A 17,561-nucleotide genomic window follows, 5' to 3' on the forward strand; every position below is an offset into this window, starting at 1 on the left:
AGTTCCATAACTCTTAACATGTATTTTGAGCAAATTATGCCCCCTTTTGGACTTAGAAAATTCTGGTTAAAGTTTTACATGCAAGTTACTATCCCCAAAACTAATGCAGATATTGAATTGAAACTTAACATGTTTCTTCGGGGTTATAAAACTAGTTGATAGCATCAAGTCCCATAACTCTGATATGTCCCCTTTTGAACTTAAAACTCTTTTGATATTTAACATTTTGGGTAATAATTTCCAGCTTCTGTGACAATATTTCGAATAGTCGAGCTTGGCTGTCTTATGGACAGCTCTTGTTTTGATTATGCTTTATTTCCACTGCAGTCTTTGCTCTACTACATGTTTAAATGCATTTAAGAAACAGATGTGTGTTTTGTTGTAAAGAATGCTATATAACACTGTGTGCAGAAGTACAATGTGTAAGTGGAAAAGTGAACCTAGTCTGATTTTCTTTGCACTTTAGCTCTTACAAATTTTTGGCTAGAGTGTTTGACATTTGTAATAGATTATTATGTAAATGTTTTATTTTGCAATTGTTTGCTGCTATGTGCATAATGTAGTGCTAGTCGATAACATTTATTATTATGTGATGTCTTATATGAATAACTGGCCAATAGTTTGTGCTATTGACTGTTCAAGAGTTCAACATTCAGTTTTGCTGAGCTCAAGTCACAACATAAAAATTACTGAAAGTTTATTTTCAGATGTTATGTAATAAAACACTTACTGAATATCTGGCAGGTCAGTAGTCAACACTTGTATCCCTGTCCTTTGGACCTCGGCAGTAGTTTAGACTATAGACTGGCAAGGCATTCAGTAATTGTATACTGTTAAACACAGTGAATTTATGGACTATTTTAAGGGGTTTGTGACAAACTTTTCTTAATACAAATTCAAATGTTTTAGAAATTTAAATTTGCTTTTATAAATTCTTAAGGAAGTAAATCTGTAAATCTGTGCAATAACATATTCTTGCATGCCGTTTTTGCTATAAGAGAAAATAAATTTTTTGTAACAACTGAAAAATACCAAAATTTTAAAAGGAAAATGTGTTATTGAAGAAAACTTTGAAAATGTGTCATTTGACAAAACTCTCTGACTGTCATTAGGAGGTCACTACTTTAAGAGAAAAATTTGCAGGTTGTACTCAACCAAGGATTTGGATTAAACTGGACTCAACAATATTGTGTTCAGCATCTGTACATTGTTGTGTTGTGTCAAGTGTCACTATGGAAATGCCTGAACTTTTTTTGTACACAAGTTATAGTTGAGAGGATACCAGGGTCCAGGGTTATAGAAATGAGTTTGAGAACCAGTCTAAAAATACAGCTCTGTAATTGGTTGGTTTCATGTGCTGCAGATCTCAAGCCTGTTTCTAGATCAGGACCAGTCTGTATGATTGGGAAAGAACAATCTTTCCAAATATATGAGATTTTTGCTATTAAGATGTGTTTTGACTGAGATTTTACTAGTTTGCTTTGTAGACACAAAAGTGAAAGAGGTTTTTGGAACATAAAATTTGCTGCTAATTTTATTAGTTTTTTTTAACTGTTTGTAAATTAATTTCTTTTTAATTTCTCACACAATGATATTGTGACGCAGTTTGGTTTTTATAAAAATGTTCAGATTTATTTCTACTTAACCTCCACACATAAATAATGAATTTTTATATACTTTCATATCCACACAAAAGCTCCAGAATTCATTGTGTACAGTACGGCTGTGAACATGTGAGAATTATAATTATATATTAATCATGTACCTGAAAATATGAGAAAAGAAATTCCTTAAAGGTGGATAATCAGATTTTGGCTATGTAACGGATTTGTTTTAAACTTTAACATCTGATCATTTACACTCATTTATGTTCAGTTAGCGCTTAATACAAGTTAGGTTTTCACTGGAGATATTTTTAATAATTGGTTTTCCTATTGCAGTTGCCCAACCAAGATCAAGTTATTTTATCATAAGTTTAAATGTGATAAACATACTTTACCTAAGAAAATGTATAACTAACCGATATATTGTATTATATTCGTAAAATAATTGCATTAACAATTACATATATAGATTGAATTCATTAGAAATGCAAGTTTGAAAAATTATTATTACCTCCCTTTGCCTATCTTGGTTGCGCAACCAAGATAGAATGGAAAAAAATGAAATTCAGAAGCTACATGCATTTTAAAACCCACCTTTTGATTCAGATTGTTAAATATTTGGTATATCTATACAATGCGAATGTAAAACTCGGAATTATATGGAAATAAAAAGAAATACCAAGCATTTTAAATATTTTCATATTAAAGGGGAGTAATTACAAATTTTTATGAAAATCAATAAAGTATACATTTCTAACAGGGATCTAACTCTAAGTAATGGGTATTTTTGTTTTTTAAATAAATCTCTAACAGAATATACAAAAAGTAAAAAATGTCACTAAATTTTGCTTAAATGTGATTGACCACCTTTAAGAACTATTCAGTCATGTAGAGGCAGTGAAATAGGTCAGTTGTGTAAAAGTGACTGCCATTGGTTATCAAAGTTTGTAATATTTAGGGTCAGACTAACACCTTTCAGATTTGAGCAATATTTGTGCTTTTCATCCAGTATGGATCCAGATCAGCCTGCACATTTGTTTATCATTTGCATACAAGTGCTTAAATGGATAAATAACAGCACTGAGGTTAGTCCTGGTAGAAACTTTTTGGGAAAGTCAGACCCTGAATTATATGGTTATAATTATAGATCTTTGTTTAAATTTTTCATATTAATCTGGATAATTTGTAAAAGTAGGCTTACTTCCTAGCAGCCTAGTCATTTAAAAAGATCACAGTGACACTTGAGGTATATAGATTACTGCTGTTCATGTTGAGAAGAGATTGAGATTGAAATCCACGTAATGTTGTATAGTCTGTGTTTGTTTGAAAACCTTCAGCAATACATGTATGTAACATTTTATTCACTGTTTCGTTGACATAATCCACAGAATGAGAGAAAATTGTCAGCTATTTGCAAAAGTTGTTATTATAACTTTAATGAGAGGTTGCAAATCCATACTTGTACATCTGTAATTTAAGTGAAATAAGTATAGAACAAAATGCATATGATTTTCCATAAAAAGCACAGAATGACAAAAACTTACACAGAAAATAGGTAAATATTGGTCCTGTACCTTAACCCTTACCCTGCTAAATTTCTTTAATGAACTGGTCCATCTTTCAATTTGGACTGTACCATTCACTGTTAAAAGGGGTGCTTAGCAAAAAGATATTGACTGAATGGCGAACAGTGCAAATCATGATCTGACTGCACAGATGTGCATGCTGGTCATGATCTACACTTGTTGCAAAGGCATAGTCAGCTGTGTCCAGCATGATAAGGATTAAGATGGTTAATGAAATATAATAAAATCCTAATCAGCACACCTGTACAAGTATGAAACTGCATCACTCCAATAATTCTCGTATAGTGACGAGTTCTGAGCAACATTCTTTTTTTTTGTGCTACAATAGCATGCCTTGTTCTGTCTATACATGTTATGTGCCTAGTCTTTATAAAATTCTAATTCCTTCATCTTAAACATAATTGTCTGTTCAGAAACTATATTATGATTTGCATTCCAATTTTACATGCAGTTACTTCCCATGGTCCCCTAGCTAGTTACATTTAGAACTAATATGAAAAAGCATGCTCAAAGAAATCAGGTTTAACTTTAAAAAAGATGTAACAAAGAAACTATTCACCACTCAAAAGAAAGTGAAAATTCGCCTTGAAAAAGTGAGTTTACATTTAGTGAGATGAACAAACTACATTCAGCCTTTGGTTTTACAAATATTTAGTACCTACTCTTTCTGTGATGTTGCAACATTGCAATGAATTATATATCAGATTCTGCGAAAAAGAGTATGTTCATCTTTTACGTCACATTGCAACTGTGGAATAAGTAGCCTTAAAACTGATGTTTATGTTTTGTTTTGTTTAATTGACTTGAAACTTCTTGGCAAAGGTGATACTTATGTAATGAATATGACATGTATATTAAATCCTGTTTGGCTGAACTAGAAATTTATTTCACGATATTAAAATGTTGAAGAGGTTAAGTCAAAACAGTTGTCCTGTTTAAGTTGAACGTTTTGCAACATCAAATAAATTCACCTAAAGTTATGCTTACCCGGTAACAATTCAGTTACTAATTTCCATCTGTATGTGGGAAGTGTCCACATTTCATTTGTTCTTGGAGGTTGCAACCAAATTCCCAACATACTATTGTAGTGTATTTAGAGGACTTATTTGTGTGTCTTGGAACAGCACTAAAATAATTTCTCTATAAATAAATCAACCAGTGACATGTAATGGACCCCGTTGGTTACAACTCTAGGAAAAAAAAACTATTGTTCATGTTCTATATTAATTTTTTCAGCACTTAATGTCCCATTTGCTTGTAAACATTGTTTTCACCCTGTGTATATAGTTACTTTAAACTCATACAGTTTTATTTTTAAACCTGATAATATGTAAAAGTCTGTCTGTCTTTAAATATAATTTCTACATATGTGACCACTATATGACTGATATAAACTACTTTTATCAAGGTATGAATAAAGAAGCTTATATATTAAAAGTTTTTAATTATTTATCAAAGCAATTAAAGTTTAATATCCCTTCTTTACAAACCTTGAGATATTAAGGTCCTCTTGTTTCTACTTACCTACCTGCACAAGTCTGTGTACATATTGTTTGTTCTACAGCTGACACCACAACCCTACAAATAGATGTAGTCCAAAAAAGTAAGGAGAACATAGGACAATTTTATTCAATTCGGGGTGATCAGAGTGCTAAGGAAGAGGAACAGTCGAGCCCAAGTATATGGTGAAGGCATAAGCTTTGACAGGAGTGGCATGTACCTACTAAGGGGTTAACATTTCTGTAGATTTCTTGAATACCCAAGTGCCTGTGACGGCAGACAGAGAAAGTCAGTAAGTATTGTATTCTCCGTGATAAGGAATTCAGGAAATCGAAGCAGAGAGATACAAAGCACCAGCCAGGCTCATACTGACGAACCGCCTGAAGTAGAACCTCTAGCACTTCTCAGATGGTCTATAATCTTGGCTGGACTGTTGAGCAACAGGACCGTGTCCGTGTGAAACTGGAGAAAGTTCACATACGCATCCATCCTGATATCTTTCGCGCTACTAACCTCATTACTAGAAGCAGACAACAGCTAAATTGTCTGGAACCATTCTATAGGACAGACATATACAAGCACATCTTTTCCCGCTTGTTTCAGACTGTGGAACAGCCTTCCTTTACATATCGTGACAGGGCAACAGCGCTCAGAAGCTGAGGAATTCGTTTTACCGTATTCTACCCTGTAAATAATGCGTGTTGCGTGACAAATGATCAGACATAAGAAATTATTATTTACTATATAAATTGTTTTGATGTTGGGGAATAACATCCATTACTGACAATATTAAGAATACTAAAAACACTATATACATGTAATTATGTGTGTGAAAGAATTATCTTCCCAAAATATGAGTTATTTTCATTCAAGCATCAATCATGATGCCTCATGGTTTTGAAAATGCTTAATGTCTGTTTCTTTAATAATACAGTCGTAGAGAACCAATATATTTGTATATAGCTGCTGTATAAGGTGATCAAATAAAAACCAGTCCATATTGTTCTTTTGATAATGATGAAAACAAGATTACTGATGAAACTTTCAGTTGCGATTTAATGGCAATTCAATAATTAACCTAATAGAATTTTGAACATTGAGAAAATTAATCCTACCGTATTTGACAAGAGAGAAAAAAAAATGAAACTTGATATTAAATACTAGGCAACATGTGTTTCACATGATTAATGTTTCTAATCAAATAAATTAAAAAATAAATGTATTCTAAATGTATTTAGCTCATCTTCAGGATCTCTGTAAATATTTTTTCACGGGGTCAGTTTGGATCAGCGGGAGCTAACTGAGTTACGACAAAATGAAAATGAAAGTTCTTTCTACTATAGATGTTTCTTCCCAAAAATATAAGAACGTCATAATAAATCACCGACTACCGATCTTTACAAAAGACAGAACAGCCGAAAAAGAGTCATCCATGTTGAATTGCCTTCCGGTAAGAATACAGTTCCTGTTTTACTTAAAAATATAATAAATGCAATGAAAATCGCATAGTTTTTAGTCCATTATGTGAGAAACTGCAATTTTAGAACTTATTTAATATCTTTTTTAAAATTTTGATTGCCAATATTCGAAGTTGTTTGTTTTCCGTGAACAGCGTTAGATCACACTTGCAGTCTCGCGGAAATGGTCGCCTGTGTTGTTTATTTGAAAATGAATGTTGGTGTCTTTTTATACAAAATACACAGTGAATATAAAACGACTTTATACTCTTAGGGAATCATTTACCTTTTCGAGTCATCTCTGTTTGCATAACACGAAAGCATTGTTAAATATGCAAAATTAATTCAGAAATAGAGGAAAAAAGACTAGAGAACAATTAATATTTGGTCGAACAACAAAAGATTTAAATGCTTTTACTGGAAGTGGATCTACCACATGTTTTGCCACGAACACAAACACATTAGACGTTGTACGTCGCTCCCGGCGTCTGTCTTGCCTTTGAAAGTTCCCATCCCGTCGTCGACAAGACCGGTTGGTAGCCCAAAGATGCAAATATTATGCTTCGGTGTCGATTCAGGTGAGCAGGTGGGGTGTCAGACCCAAATATCCAGCTCCTGGAGACAGGTCCAACAACGACGACACATCGGCGAGATGAAGCCCAGTTGATGAGTTTCACCTTTTTACGGCCACTCTCCCTGATTTATGTCATGTGACGCTAAATGGGCCAGGCGTTGACCTAGTAAGGACGCAGATCCGATTAGCGCAATAATGTTCCCTTTCCACGACATGCATATATACTTATGCCGTTTTTAAATTTCAGAATGCATTGATAGTAAGAATTTACTCCAAGTCATGTCAGTTCGTACTGGTAAACCACAAGAAATATAGGTAGAAAAATCTAATACAATGTACTTAGAAGTGGAATCAACGAACGAAATCTGCGCCCGTTAACATTCGAAAAAGAAAGAATATTACAGCAGGAACTTTGTTGACAATTATTCAGGAAATCTATTTTTCCCGGGTACCTGAGCTGATTTTACAATCAAATTGTTCTTATTTTAGCAGTCATTTTCATCGCATCCGCTCTTACTGAAATACTAGTTAATTACCTTCCATGCCAATATCACAGTGATATTGCGCTACGACGGAGCCGATGCACAAACTTATAACAGCTGGCGCATATGTAATAGCCACTTGCATCCCTGATATTGGAAGATGTGACATCTTTTACTACTAAGCCTACGCTCCTATATCAGCGTTGAGAATACACTACCGTTACTTCACACGTATGAAAATGTGTTGTTATATTCGACGTATACTAAGCAATTATTAATTTCTTAAAATAAAATATATTTTGTTGCCCACTTTTAATATGTCATAATCATACAAGTTTAAAACTTTAAGTGTTTGCACAAGCACTACAAAGGGGATAGAAGTCAATGATGCAACGCTTTAAGACAGTAAACTGTGCAGTCAATCAAGATGTTATAATTCTTTAGAGTTCAATACACACCTTATAACATAAAATAAAGATTTCTATTTCAGCCATTCCATTTCAAGATTCTCACTGAATTGGATAATAATTCCTATGGATCTCAACTTAAATTTAACAAAAAGAATATTAGATGGCCATAGTACATGGACGTGTACTTGGAATTTTTGTCTCCTTTGTAACATTTATATTTCTTAATCAAAATAATTCTCTCTATTTCTTAATCAATATATTCTCTCTATTTCTTAATCAATACATTCTCTCCTTTGTAACATTCATATTTTGTCTCCTTTGTAACATGTATATTTCTTAATCAATTTATTCTCTCCTTTGTAATATTGATTTTGTAAGAAACCTTTGCACATGCTGTTGGTGATATGAGTTTGATATGCCAAAATATATATTCATCTCGCCAGGAAGCCCTTGAGCATGGTTAAAGATCATACCATATATGAAACAAAGGGACAGTTATGATTTGTTAAGTAGCAGTTGTCGGAAAAGGTATTAAAAGTTGCTTATAATTGCTTCTAGTATATTTAGTTTGCGGTTAAATGCCCAGTGTAAGAGATGTCTCCACAGTTACATGTACACTTTTGAGGGATTCATCAATAATTACATTTTTTTCAACTATTTTATTCATTCTTCAATAAGTTACCACTATGACATATTAGTGATTACGAAATAATTGTATCTGGATGTTGAGATTAAAATGCATTAACTCAAGGTTAATTTAAAATCTCTGTCCGTATGTGGGCATCTTAATTAAAGGAGATACTTCGAAATGTATGCACAGTGTAAGCTAAATATAGCAAGTCCAGTGCAAATTGTATTGTGGGTCCGTTCATGTAAATTTGCTTTAGAGAAATCTTCTTTCTTGCAGTAATCGCAAACGAATAACGTATCAAAGATCAGTCTTGTGTGTATCCTCGTACAAGATACATGAGAAGATAAAGGGCATACTAATGTTAGCAATTTTGTGTAGGTAACAATAAAGAGTGAAGTCTTTCAAGAACGAAACCGTCTGATAGAATCGCCGAAAACACTAAAATATAATGTGCCATACAAAGCAGTTTCAAGTTATCATAACGTGGGTAACAGAAAGATGGTTGCTTTGTAACTGACATTTCTGTCAAAGGTAAGTTAAAGCAAGTATTGCATTAGTAAACGACAGATTTTGCTACCAATGATATTAAAAAGGAGAACCGTTTATGGGCTGCCTTCATAATATAATTGTTCGTTATTTGTAATAAACAAGCCGATGTAAAAAATTAATAATTGATATATAAATGGGATGTTTTGGCCTAATTAGTCGAAAATGACGTTTCAAAGTCTAATAAACATCTTATAAAATATTTTGTTCCAAACACAGATCACTTCAAATACTTAATTCAAATCAGGTATGAAAATTAACTTCGTGACTACTTTGAACTTTGCAATTATGTTATTATAATTCCGTGATTTAGCTCATTTTAGCTCATTTAAGAATATAAGCATTGGGTTCCAAGTGGGAATTTATCTCGGCAAAGAAAGCCAATATCCTCTTTTATTTTGAATCCATTGCTCCATGCGAATGGCCAGTAAATACACAGCTTTATGATATTCTAAGTTGTCATTTATTCCATATTTTGTTATCTGACAAATAAACTTCTCATAAAACATTTTGTTTCATGACAGTTAATTATACCAATAGTGCAAGTGTCTCCCCGTTATTCCGCCATGTGTCTATTTAGTTCGTGCCAGGGATCGGTGTTGGAACAGATATTATTCTGCTATGTTAGAGGATGAAATGGAGAGGAAAATATAATACAATGATTAATATGATATGTTTATGGTATGGTATGCCCAAAGTCTATTTATAAAACTATGAACAATTACTGCACAGTATCAGTTGTCTATGTGTATTAAAATTCCTCTAAGTTAGGTACTACACACAAAAATACATTGTACATAAGTAAAAATAGTATGGATATATAACTCTTCTTAGAAATATCTTGGGTTATTTTAACAAATGACATTAGATAGTTAATTGCAGCTTTACATATACATGTATATTACAAAGTTAAGCAAGTTCAATTTATTTTCTAGAAAAAATGATGATTAAATATTTGTAACAGACAGATCTGTCAAAGCTAATGTGGGAGTGACCATAGGAATTTATCTAAGATTTCCGAAAATCTACTTGGCGATACAAATAAGGTAATTTTACCATCTCATTCTTCTCCGCAGCATCTCGCAGAAGATTTCAGTGACTTCTTTATTGGAAAGATCGAAACAATATAACATTGCAAACACAATCTGTATCTGATTTAGATGACATAGAAACTGAATACACAGGTGTCAATTATGTTGAGTTTACTCAAACATCAGAAGACGAAGTGAAATCAGCAAACAAATCTTGTGAACTAGATCCTCAGAATCCCAACATGGTTATTAAAAGAATGTCTTGACGAACTAACACCAGTGAAAACAAAAATTACAAATGCATCTGTAGACGCTGCGTATGTGCCCAAAGCGTTCAAACATTCACGAATAAGACCTCTCCTAAAATGGCCAAGCCTAGATGCTAATGTACTAAAAACCTAAAGACCTGTGTCAAATCTGCCTTTTCTGTCTAAAATCTTAGAAAAAGTGGTAGATGTTCGAATTGAAAACATCTGAGGAACAATTGACTCCATGAAATCAATAAATCTGTTTATAAGAAATTCCACTCCACTGAAACCGTCCTGTTAGAAGTCCAAAACGACATTCTTCAACCGTTGGATAAGAACAATGTGACTATTCTTGTGATGCTCGATCTCTCTGCAGCATTTGACACTATCAACCACGCGGCGTTGATTCATCGCCTAGAACGTCTTTGGTATTACAGGAAAGCCACTCGCATGAATGATGTCATACCTTAGTGACCGCTACCAGACCGGATGCATAGACGGTGAGCTATCACAACCAGTGCTCATGAAGTACAGTGTACCCTAAGGGTCTGTCCTGGGGCCCAAAACTACACAACGTACACAAAACCAGTCGGAGCTATCTGCAGAAAGCACGGACTGAACAATCATTTCTATGTGGAGGATTCGCAGTTATATCAATCCTTCAAACCGATAAACAAATTGTCTATTGAAGAGACAATCTATCCCGTTGAAAATTTCTAAAGATATAGTTAGTTGGGTGAATATCAACATGTTGAAACAATTCAATGCTGAGAAAAAAAAACACCCAGAATTAATCATATTTTCATCTGAACACAAAGTACAATCTGTTTCAAACATTTCTGTGACAATTGACGGCTCTGAAATCAAACAATCAGGCAGTGTCAGGATCCTCAGTGCTTTCTGGTTTCGAACATGAGGATGGAGCAACCTAGTGTGTGTAGGAATTCCTATGCACAGTTGCGGCAAATTATCACATCAGACAATATATAACCACAAACGCAACCAAATCTCTAATTAACTCTCTTGTTACATCACGTTTAGATTATTTTAACTCTCTTCTATATTGGATTCCAAAACAGTCAATGAACAAACTACAATATGTCCAAAATACGGCAGCTAGAATCGTAACCAGAACATCCAGATACGACCATATAACACCTGTGCTGCGTGAACTCCATTGGCTTCCTGTGCAGTGCAGGGTAGAATGCAAAATTCTAACACGTACATATTAGACACTCGATGATCAATCACCAGCTTATGTAGTGAACATGTTAGAAATATATACGCCATCCAGAAATCTGACCAAATGTTGGACAGTACGATTTGGTGACAGGAGCTTTCAGACAGCAGCTGCGAGTTAAGGAATGCCCTCCCATCTGGCATGAGACTGCAAGACCTTGCAAAGTTTGAAAAACAAAAACACTAAAGACGACTTATTTCATACAATCGTTTGGAACTAATCTCACTAATTACCTGGTAGAATAATGTAGGTACTTGGCCGGCCAATCAAGAACAGTAGTGTGACAATAATATAAGCAGTGTTTTTATTAGGGATGTATCATGGATGATCTCCGGACCGTTTAGGTGAGAATTGACCTAAGCATCCTGGACGGTTTGCATGCTGTGATGTATTTCACAGGCATCATACTGCTTAATTCTATCTTTTCAAATTGTAGGATATCTGCTGTTCTATTCTGTTCTAACTTGTAACTTTGAGAGATCAGTTATATGTTTTACGCTATTGTATTTTGTTTCAAGTTTTGATCTGCTTACCTTTAATTTAAAACGCTATGTATCTTATTACCGTAATGTAATTTTAAATTAATTCTATAACAGTTCAATTACCATTTTTATTGAACATTATATAGATGTTTTTATGTAAAGCACTTTTGAACGTATTTTTATATGAAAAGAGTGCTATATAAATGTGGTTTATAATAATAATAATTTAAGTGAAAGCAGAGCATATTGCATCTTTAATGAATTGTGTACTCGTAAACTATAAAAAAAAGTTCAAGGTCACAATAATGCACACTAAATAAACATGCTTGTTTTCAACTACAGATTCAACAATTCGTTCCTAAAGGGAATCTATGAGGTCAAATGCTTCAAACTGCTGGTCCTCGCCTATATAGTTTGAAATGTGGAAGATTGAGGAAGCTGTTTCGCTTTGTTGTGAAATGTTAATTGTTTTAATCGATTCCCACTCGTACCTGAAATAACTATAAGGACACCACGGATTTTCAACCACTGTGAAAGCTGGAAAATGGCTGGAAAGTCACCATGCAATCTAGATTGGATTGTGTGATATATAAAACATATCAATAATAGAATCCCCTCTAACGAAAATGTCAGTATCTGACAACTCAGTATCTATAAAAATGCTTTCTATTTTTGAATTTCTTTTAAACGATGTATTACATAAATTGCACTATATCTATTAATAAAATGATATACTAGTATTTTTTTTCATTTTCGAAGAAACTCTCCAAGCAAATATCAGACAAATGTTACACATAATTGTATAAAATTTCAAAATTATAATTTACAAACAGAAGGTTATAAGTTTTAGGTTCATAGTAAACGCTTCATTGTTAAATAATCAATATATCCTTACAATGGATACACAGTTAAACGCTGCCACATTGTTTTAACATACTCCGAACTTGTAATTAACTGGTTCTGTGTCTTAAATTTTCATTAATACAGTTTGCTTTCTAAAACTGGACATGTCTACACATTTACAAATTTGTCACTCATTTACATTGTTCTGGGGGACTTTCCGAAGATGGTGAATATTTCACGATGAACAGATGCGCCCTGGCTTGAATATATGCACTAGTCTACGTCATTTAATTTATCGTTATTTTACATTAGCTTGAGTAATTAAATTAAAAACAGATAACGTCTTAGTCTGGTTGGGATATCAAATCCCAGTAGGAAATTTATTCTGGAAATATGATAAATGAACAATCTTAAATGATTAAATGACAAATTACCCAAATCAAATTAATTTTGGGAAGAATTTGCAAAAGAAAAGAATAACGGTATATGTTATTTTAACAAAGTTAGATAGTAAGTAAACGCCTCCTTAAATATTCAAGTATACAACACGTTCACCTCTTACAGTATATAAGTAATATCTGAATTTCCTTACTCTGGATCAGAATACACTTTTACATCGATTAGGGTGCGTCAGTGTTACCCATCTGTAAAATGTAGATTAAGTTACCAGGACGAAATGTCCTGTTAATTTAAAGGTGTGTAAACATACGGTTTTACTCCGAAAGCTTACCTAAGAAGCTCTAATCAATGCAAACTAAATTTCTATTTTATATGTTTGCTTCAATATTTTAGAACAGTGTATTAATTATAAACACCTATTATTTTAGCATTGACATGTTAAAGCACACCATATGTTCTTGGCCGCCATTCCTGTAAACATATAATGAGTATCTATTGTAATCTTCTAGAAGACATTGAAATCAGAAAGCTATTGTCTGCCCCACATACTCGTCTGTTATGTTCTGTGCTGTCAGAAATCGTATCAGGACTTAATTAATAGTTTTGGTTTATACTCTGAATACAAGTATGGTGTTGACTGCATGTGTAAGGTTGTTCTAATCGTTTACACAAAAACTCTTTTTGTTATTAAAAATGATTTTTACTATTGAATATTTAAAACGACCATCCAAAGCCATCTGCATTATTAAAACCCTCCGAATATTATGGAAAGAACAATCACATTATGCCATCAATGCAACCGTAAAGTTTTATGTAGTACTAGATCTAGAATTTAGTCTTTCGTTGTGTTTGCTTATAGCTCTTTGAAAACAAGAGGATGAGATGACAAAAGGCTAAGCGGATAAAGCGATACTTTAAACGTTGATTAAGGACAGGAAATTTATTGACAATTATTCATCAACCAATTTGTAAAGGAAATCTATCGTCCTGGAACACGGAGATGATTTACGATCAATTCTTCTCGGTGTACTTGCGACGTTATGACGAGGACGCTGATTACTGTAGGACTATCTAATTATCTTCGATATCAAATAGTTGCCATATTAGTTGACACGGAGCCGAACCACAAACTCGGGATAGCTAAAGCATATATAAAGAGAACTAGCATAACAGACGCTGATATCTCCGAATATTATTAGTAATAAATCACGTATACAACAAATAAATTTGTAATCACATAATATAACGAAAGACAGCATATGGATATGCAATAAAGTGGCGGTTATAATGCAGTTTAACGGACAGACATTTCCAGTTTATTGAAAAAAGGACCCAAGCTGCATCATTTAAACTCTACTATATTAAGAACTATAAAATAAAACGTACAGATTATCCGCAATGATGCACAGGGCATTTGTGAGGGTACAGTATTTACAAGTGCAATTGTATGAGGTAAGGTAGTTGCGATCATTTATTGCATAGGTCTACAATTACCGTAAATGTTAACGGCAGAACTTTTTAAGTAAATTTCCTCATTGACAGAAATACGTCCCCACATGATTTCTGCACTGGCTTTAAACTCGGTAAATGGTTGTTATCAGTATGTTGGTCAAACTGGGCGAGTAACCGCAAACATTCATACAAAATGCAAAGTCGGACCAAGTTTACTACCTTTTTATATTATAACCTCATACGTTTGATCAGGTTACAATAAAGACTATATTATATAAATCCCACTTTATAACTTAAGAACAGATATTTAGCTGAATTCAGATGGATTTAAAATTTACAAATATCATCGGGCTTAAATGGCAGTATCGGTCAAGAAGATAATATCTTTAAAACCCTGACATTGAGATGTTTTCTATCTTAATAAATGGAAAACGTAAATCTATGTCTCATGGAATAAGATGCAATGGTAATATTAAGAGCAGATCTAAAGGCAATTTTTCTGTTGCAGACCTTGCTTTAATTCTTTCAAACTCTTATAGACACTGCATATTTTCATATCTTACTTGTTTATTTATTCAGCTTCTTAAAAAGCTTGACGAGGAAGCGGACCAGTACGTTATTCAAACAGCCCCTTTTTATACTGCATCACATCTTATTCGAAGTTACACAGACGCATTCTCAGTCCACATATTGACACTGAATCTGACCACGACAGATATTTTCTAAAATTATGTTTCAATAAAAGGTATTGTCTTCATCGATGTACTCATTATTTTTCGGGACAGGCGTGTCATTAATTCTATGCCTTAATATTGCAGATATTCTGAAGTTCCGATTATCTGTTACAAGTATAAAACATCAGAAATGTTATTTCAGACCTAGATGTACGATCAACTATTCCTACTTAAATATTTGAAATTTTGCTATTCAGATTGCCCTGTCATCACCGGTTATTTTGGAATTATCAAAGACAAGCGTATTTGTAATTTATTCTTTATGGGTCTAAATATAGAATTCCTTCAAATATTTACTTGACTTTGATACCTGTCGTGGTCAGATTGCGGAATCAATCAGATCGTTTTGAGTTAAATGGTGACGTCATAAAAATGCTGATCCTAATGTTTTGACGTTCTGGAAACATAATATTTTGAACATTGTCGATTCTCATATGATTAAAAAAAAAATGAACACCTATTTCCGCCTAAACCCAAGTTTACTGCAAGACATCTGAAAAAAATCCAAGAATTTCTCTCTAGGTATGTTTTAGTTCCATCAAAAAAGGCGGCTAACAATATTATCATCATTTGACGCCTTACTATAGAATAGAATAGTACTAATTTAAAAGCTTATTTAATGAATCCTACTGGACAAAACTTGGTATTGGATTCCTTTACCACATAAACAACCATATAAAGCCCGTTTCATCGTTCATTCGAGCTCTATACTACTACCAATATTTTAAAGTTATCAAAATCAAGCCATGTCTTACTGCTGTAGAAGCCCACGTAAAAAGATATTGTGATAAGATATGCAATTATTTTGGTCTGCAAAGAATTCTGGCGAAATTCTAGATAAGAATTACAAAGTTTCTCCCATCGGTGCTTATGACTTCTTTACTTTGTATACCACCTAACCACATAAAATTTATCAAATGACAAACTAACCTTCTTATTCAAAAGTTTTTTGTTTTTTTTTTTTTGCGAGGGAGAATGCTACGAATTTGATAAAGCTTATATTACTAGTTGCGTTGTAAAATTAAACGTTGTAGACTCATGATGATGATTTTGAAGCGTTTTCCTTGTTGTTGAACAACATATAATATTGATACTCCGTGTTTGCCCTACTGGTGATGCTACATTTTGTATTTATCCCCGGGAACTCAAGCTAAATAAAACTATTTGGAAAATACTGCTTCGTTTTTTAGATTTACCTATCTCTGTTTATGATAATATTATACATATAAACCAAAATTTATGACAAGACGGATGATTTTTGATTTTAGTATTGTTAATTTCTCAATGTAATTTGAATGTACACAAGGCAACATCTTATTGGATATATATTTCTTAATTGATTCAGTTTGCCAGACTGTAGTCATTTTCAAGATTTTAGTGAACGTAATTTATTTATAACAAATAAACTTCTTCACAACAAGACTACCAATATAATAAGTTATGAAAATATTTTGCTAAATTTTGCTATCGTATTTCAGGTTTGGTTTTACAATTCAACAGTTATTTAAGGACACCTGCTAGAAGGTATATCGAAACCAAACTTTCACGGGGATGTGGTTTACAAACTTCGTATGATCTTGGGTCATGATAATTTCCCAACTGAATTTGGTAAAGTTATAAAACACTTTGAGACACACTTCATGTTTGGTGGAAAACCCTTTTACAGATGGACTCTTCGCTTCCCATTTTGATTGTGTCTGATGGAACAAGCGGAGGACACTATGGTAGGCAGTTTTTAGATCCAATCCAGACTTAGCTGTTTTAATATCTGTCGTTTGACCTGTTTCGTCGAGCCCTTATGGGTGTTTTTCTTAATGCTTCTGTCTTCTGCATAGAAACATAGTACATGTGTTTTGGTGTTTTGGCATTGCGTGTTTTAGAGATTCACCGGGTGGAGAATACTTTTATTTACACCGTCTCCGCCCTGGAACATGATAGAAGTGTGTGTGTGTGGGGAGGTGGGGGGGGGGGGAAGGGTGGGGTTGTTGAAGAGTAAAGTTTTGTGTGTACCATAAACCAATTTCATCTCCCAAGCGGTGGGTTTGACACTAACTGTTCCAAGTTGGCGCCCTACTGTGTGCTGATCTTGTGCACGTCCACATGCTGTGGGTTGCGGTTTGAAAAAGCTGCGTTTGTAGAACGTGGCTTTGTCTGTTGGTTATTTTTCATAAAAAGGATATTTTATTAAGCAATATATTGTTTTGTTTGATAAAAATAATCTAAGATAAAGCAACTGTTAAAACTTGTTCACTGATAGAAAAATTTAATGAAAAGTCATTATTTGAACTTTAGAAATCTATGGTACGTAAGGCTCACTGAAATAAAGTATTAATTTGTCAAAT

This window comes from Mercenaria mercenaria, chromosome 2 (assembly GCF_021730395.1).
Source record: "Mercenaria mercenaria strain notata chromosome 2, MADL_Memer_1, whole genome shotgun sequence".
Lineage (NCBI taxonomy): Eukaryota > Metazoa > Mollusca > Bivalvia > Venerida > Veneridae > Mercenaria > Mercenaria mercenaria.